This window comes from Sminthopsis crassicaudata, chromosome 5 (assembly GCF_048593235.1).
Source record: "Sminthopsis crassicaudata isolate SCR6 chromosome 5, ASM4859323v1, whole genome shotgun sequence".
In the NCBI taxonomy this organism is placed as follows: domain Eukaryota; kingdom Metazoa; phylum Chordata; class Mammalia; order Dasyuromorphia; family Dasyuridae; genus Sminthopsis; species Sminthopsis crassicaudata.
Genome location: NC_133621.1, coordinates 277015349 through 277021753, shown reverse-complemented (window position 1 = coordinate 277021753; position 6405 = coordinate 277015349).

The window sequence follows — 6405 nt, the reverse complement described above, 5'->3', positions numbered from 1 at the left end:
TTAATCTTACAACAAATAATGGTTTCCTAGTGGTCTAATGATTGGCTTATATTCAATATGATAAATTGGTTTAATTGTAATAGAGTATATAAACTTGGAACAAACTCAACCATGGAGAAGATTTGACCAGCCTCATGGTGGCTCTCCTGTCTTCATCACTTCTTCAATAAGACCAAGGACTCGGGCTGATCCTTTTTATTTTTTATTTCATATTTTAATTTTTTTTTTTATTTTAATCCACCCTGGTTTGGGGGGCTCTAGAAAGCAGGACATTACATTTGGATGTGAAAACTGCTGACTGGCTGATTGGCTGAGACTGCTGATGCAGACTGGAGACTGAAGGAGATAATAAAGAATTTGGACTTTATCCCGGACTTCTTGTGGTCATTATTCTGCTGAAATCAAAGCTAGTCTGAAAACCCTCCAGAAAGCTAGCCCGGACATTAAGATATGGTGACCTTCCTAAGAAACTCCTTGACTAAGACTTATTTTTGTTCCAGCCTGTGTCCCTAACTCTATGACTATTTCCCCACTCAACTCCTCTACATCCTGCTTGGCCATTAGATTGCACAGATAGGACAGTTTCTCTAGGGTTTAGCTGAATCCCTTATCTTTTTCAACATAACCATACCTAATCCAAATGAACTATTTTCTGCCACTTACTACATATGCCAGAATCCCCAAATCTGTCTGAAGACAGGGGTCATATTTACTAGTATCATTATACCCCAGATCCCTATAGCAAACAAACAAACAAAAAATCATTTTTTTTTCTATTCTCTTATTCCTTATCCCCAATCTCTGAGTATGTGGGAAATATCTTAGAGCAGAGAAGATTCATCTCCAAGAATAACTTGCTCTCTAATTTTTTGAATTGATCATCAGATAGACATTCACTGTTTGGACTCTGCCATTTTTTTGAAATACAAACTTGGAAACAATTCAGATATTCTGCTTTGATGGAATTTTAAAAATTGATATGGTAAAGATAAAGGAAAAGACATTTCTTTTAGAAATAGAAATAGAAATGGAAATAGAAATTCAAGTGTATCAACTGGGCTTTTGTATTATAGCACTTCTATGGTACTCTCAGTGTAACCTCTTCAAAATCCTCAAAAATAGCTTTAGGTTCTTAAAACTACTAACTCAAAGAATCTATCCTGATTATGGTCTTAACTTTAGTAGACTATTAGCAATAACCAGGCTACTATGCCCAAATGGGGAGAGAGTAGGAAATTCAAGGGACAGCTAAGTAGTGTAAGTGAATAGTGCTGGGTCTGGAGTCAGGAAAACTCATCTTCCTCACTCTAAATCTGGCCTCACACACTTGATGTATGAGCCTTAAAAAGTCACTCACCATTGTTTGGCTGAGTTACCTCATCTGCCAAAGGAGCAGAAGAAGGAAATGTCTAATCACTTCAGTATCCTTGACAAGAAAACATCAAATGGGATCATAAAGAATCAGACATAACTTAAAAAATGACAAAACAACAATAATAACAAAAGGGAATGCAAGAAGCTACATTTTTAAAAAAGAAATAAAAGGTCAAAGATTTCAGTTATTGGGTGAATCATACAAATGGCACAATCATTGCTTTTTGACTTTGCAATTAGGTGACTTAGTGGGTAGAATCCTGAATTGGTAACAGTAAAACCTGGGCCCAAATACTGCCTCAGACTACTTATCAGCTGTGTTGTTTTGAGTAATATATTTAATGTCTCTGAATTTTTTTATCTGCTAAATGAACATAATAATAGCTCCAACTCCACAGAGGGTTTCGAAGATTAAAGGTAAACATTTATGCACAATTATTGTTCCTGTTGTGGTCATCAAATAAAATCCATTTCCCAGCTCCAAATATTTGCTTTGCAAAGTGCCCCTCCTCTGACAATGTCCCCAAGTCTGCAACTAAACCTTTTATTTAACTCAGTATTGATAGGTTCTGATATCATCTGAATCATGTTGGTTTACAATTGCTCCCCTCCCAGTTTAAAATATTGCTCCCATGCCTTGTTTTAACAATCACCTTTCCTTTTTATCTGGGATTTGCTTAATCACTGGGATGGGTTCATTGGATTTGTCTCAGGTAACATATGACACAATCAGGATACCAGTTAACCCAATGATTTCAGTCATTCAGTTAGAACTCTTGGAAATGTTATATATTCAACCTTTCTAAATGTGGGGAATGTCAAGTTCTTCTGTGTTCCATGTTAAAATTTTTTTGTAAAAACAGTGAATATAAGAATGAAAGATAAATATATGAGTCTCAGATTGCTTTGTGTTTATGCTCAGGTCAACTTATCTCCCTTGGCTTCAACCCCTGGCTTTCACCAGCACTTAGTACTGTACCTGTTAGTGCTTATTGACTGACTAATGATGTGATTACAATCCTTAGAATATTATCTAAATAACAAATCGATGTAATTATATTATGCTATAGAAATCAATGTTCACCAATGTGGCAATACCTTATAGTATTGTAGATTATTTAATAGCTATATAATTTAATAGCTAAATTTTAGAGACTTATATGAAGCACTCAGAGGTTAAATAATATGTTCAAATGTATACAGTTTATAAGTATCAGGAGTGAAATTTAAACTTAACTATTTTGACTTCAAGTCCAATATTCCACAAATTAGGACATCTAGTTTCTCAAATGTCTTTCTAAATATTCCTTGTCCTTCTAAAGAAAAGGAGGAAGAAAAGAAAGAACAAAGGAAGGAATGAGGAAAAGAAGAAAGAAATGAAGAGAAGAAGGGAGGAGTAAGAGGAAGGAAAGAAAGAAGGGAGAAAAGAATGAATGAAAAAAGGAAAGGAGAAGGGAAGGGAGGAAAAAAGGAAGGGAAAGGAGAATGAAGTGAAGGAGGAGAGGGAGAAAGGGAGGAAAGAAAGAAGGAAGGGTTACTTATACCTTCGGAATCCAATACCTAGCGTGCAATAAGAAAATTGGGTTTACACACATATATTGTATCTAGGTGATACTGTAACACATGTAAAATGTATGAGATTGCCTGTCATCTAGGGGAGGGAGTAGAGGGAGGGAAGGGAAAATTTGGAAAAATGAATACAAAGGATAATGTTATAAAAAAAATTACATATATAATGCATATATACTGTCAAAAAATTTCATAATTATAAAATTAATGAAAAAAGAAAGAAGGAAGGAAGGAAGGAAGGAAGGAAGGAAGGAAGGAAGGAAGGAAGGAAGGAAGGAAGGAAGGAAGGAAGAAAGAAAGAAAGAAAGGAAGGAAGGAAGGAAGGAAGGAAGGAAGGAAGGAAGGAAGGAAGGAAGGAAGGAAGAAAGGAAGGAAGGAAGGAAGGAAGGAAGGAAGGAAGGAAGGAAGGAAGGAAGGAAATATTCCTAGTGGACATTCCACTATTTACTTCCTAATTACCTTAGTTAAAACTTGTCCAGTCTGCTCTTTATCACTTTTTATTACAATAATCTCCATCATGTTGACTAACTCTGATCCAGTAACTCCATCTTTTGGGGGGTTTTTGTGAACCATTCATGACTTTGGTGTCATCTGGGAAATTAAAGATTGTCTTCAATGAAAAATGTTTTATCATCATCTTTAATTGAATAGTCATCTAGAAATTCCAAAGCAAAATTAAAATTCAGCTATTAACTTACATAACTTACCAAATTTTCCATACTTGACAAGGCAATATGGTGGAAAGAACATGAAACTTTGAATCCCAAGATTTGGATTTGAGTTTTAGCTCTGCACCTTAATGGTTTTGGGACTGTGGACATGTTGTTTAATCTTGCCTAAACTTGAATTTCCTCAGATGTAACTGAAGTTAGAAATAATTATACTCCTTACATCACAGGGGTGTGGAGATTAAATGGAACATAGTGAGCTGTTTGACTCATGGCTGAAATGAGTAGTTTTTCTTTCAAATGATTGCCCAATTAAATGAAACTCTCATTAGTGAAGTTATCTCCAAAAAATTATTTTAGCTCTTGAGATATATAGGTTTGGTATGTGGTATTTTAGAATAAACTATGACAAGTGAAGAATATTGAACGTCAATTGTATAGTATGGTTTACTTTGAATTTTGGATTTGGGCAATGATGATTCTATAGAAATCTGTAATCCTAAAGCTCCTTTAATAATGGAGGCCATTATTGACACTGCACCTTTTCATATGATATAATATGAATAAACAGTTATAATAAGGAATAGGAGCTATGCTTTGGATTGATTAAATACCTCAAAGTAGTTTTTTTTGAGTATTTGAGTTTGGCCACACCTATAGCCCATTTTTCTCTCCAAGGATTTCCCTTTAATTTTGACATTGGTATGTATTTTAAAAGAATCATAATCCATATGGTTTTGATTCTTCTACACTTAAGTCATCAAAACATAGTTTTGTAAGTTCTATTTGATGTCTGAAAGGCCTTTTGAATATTTTTATGGTCCTTTTTAAGACTTTTTTTCTCATTTTTTTTTTCTCAGAAAAGGAAGCAATATTTTGCCAAGTGTAAACAATGTTAAACACCAAAAATCTTACAACTCTGTGAAACTGGCTTCAGCAATAGGCTCCACAAACCTCCTCTTTTCCCTAATGCAATTATCGAAGCTCACAAAGAATTGTTGTTGATTTTAAAGGACTAATATTTTCTCATAATAGCATTGATTTTTCTAGGATCCTATACAAAGGATATCACAGATAGCAAACAGAATGATTATTTCTCAGCCAAGATTCACCCACAATGATTTCATGTCCCAGAAACCATGCAAAAGACTGAATAAATTTAAATGGCCATAAAATAGCATTGCTACAAGGAAAAAGTATGGCAAAATAGAAAGATCCCAAGTTCAAATGCTTCTCCCAGCTGTGATCCCTATTTTGTGTGCCATTTTGGGAAGAGAAGCAACTTCATCTTTTTAGGCTTAAGTTTTCTCATCTCGAAAATGATAAGGTTAGAATCGATCATGGACTCTTAATCTGGAGTACATGAATTTATTATATTTTTTCAAAAACTGTTTAAATATAATTGTTTTCCTTTGTAATCTTTATGTATTTTATTTTACTCATTTAAGAGCATTCTTCAAAGAAAGAATGCACAGAGTTATTCAGATGGCCAAAAGTTTCCAGGACAAAGAAAAAAAACAAACAAAAAACCAAAATTCCTGGCCTAGATGGATGTTAAGGCTCTAGCTCTATGACCATAATGTAAGTTAATCATAAGCCTAAACATAAGAGTTCTAAAATTATATGAATAAGGACATCTATAATAAATTTGTCTTTGCCCAAGAAAAAGGGAATATATTGGGCAGGAGTTTGGCACACCCAATACATAATTAATATTCTGCAATATCCCCTCCATCTTTCTATGGATGTAGAGAGCTGCACACACACTATCAGACTCTATTGAGATTCAGTTGACATATCTATTTATTTTGCTGATTTGTTTTTCTTTTCTCATTCTTTCTTCATTTATTTCTTCTTCTTTTGTTCATCTTTTCTTCTTCTTGTTCTGCCTCTGCTGCTGCTGCTGCTTCTTGAAAGAGAAAGAAAGAAACAAAGGAAAAAAAGAAAGGAAGGAAGGAAGAAAGAAAGGAAGGAAGGAAGGAAGGAAGGAAGGAAGGAAGGAAGGAAGGAAGGAAGAAAGAAAGGAAGGAAGGAAAGAAGGAAGAAAGAAAGCATTGGAACAGGGTTACCCAAGGAGATGACTCTTTAATTGAGCCATGAAGAAACTTAAGGATTTTCAAGAGCAGAGATGTGGAAGGCAACTAAATGAGCAATAGCCAAATAATATTGTCTATACTATTTCATAATAAAAATCGCATATGCACTGGTATTCCTCCTCCTCTTTTTTTCTTCTTTTTCCTCCTCCTCTTCCCTTTGGCAGGGAAAGGAAGAATAGATTCAGAAATAAATTTGTTATAAAAAAATTTTTTTTTCTCTCTCTCCCTTACTTTCTCCCTCTTCAAGACAGCAAGCAATATGGTATAGATTATACATTTATAGTCATTTTGATACTGAAATGTTTTATCAATACAATAATTTTTAACGAGAAGCATTTGATGTAAAAGCTAAAAATAAAACTGGAAAAAGTGTGTCTCTGTGTGTGTGTGAGAGAGAGACAGAGACAGAGATAGAGAGACAGAGGGGAGGAGGAGAAGGAAGAAGAAGAGGAGGAGGAGGAAAAGAAGAAGAAGAAGAAGAAGAAGAAGAAGAAGAAGAAGAAGAAGAAGAAGAAGAAGAAGAAGAAGAAGAAGAAGAAGAAGAAGAAGAAGAAGAAGAAGAAGAAGAAGAAGAAGAAGAAGAAGAAGAAGAAGAAGAAGAAGAAGAAGAAGAAGAAGACACATAGTAAGCTTCATTTTCATTGAATGGAGTTGAAACTATTACTTTTATGCTTTTCTCTAGGGCACTATCACCAAAG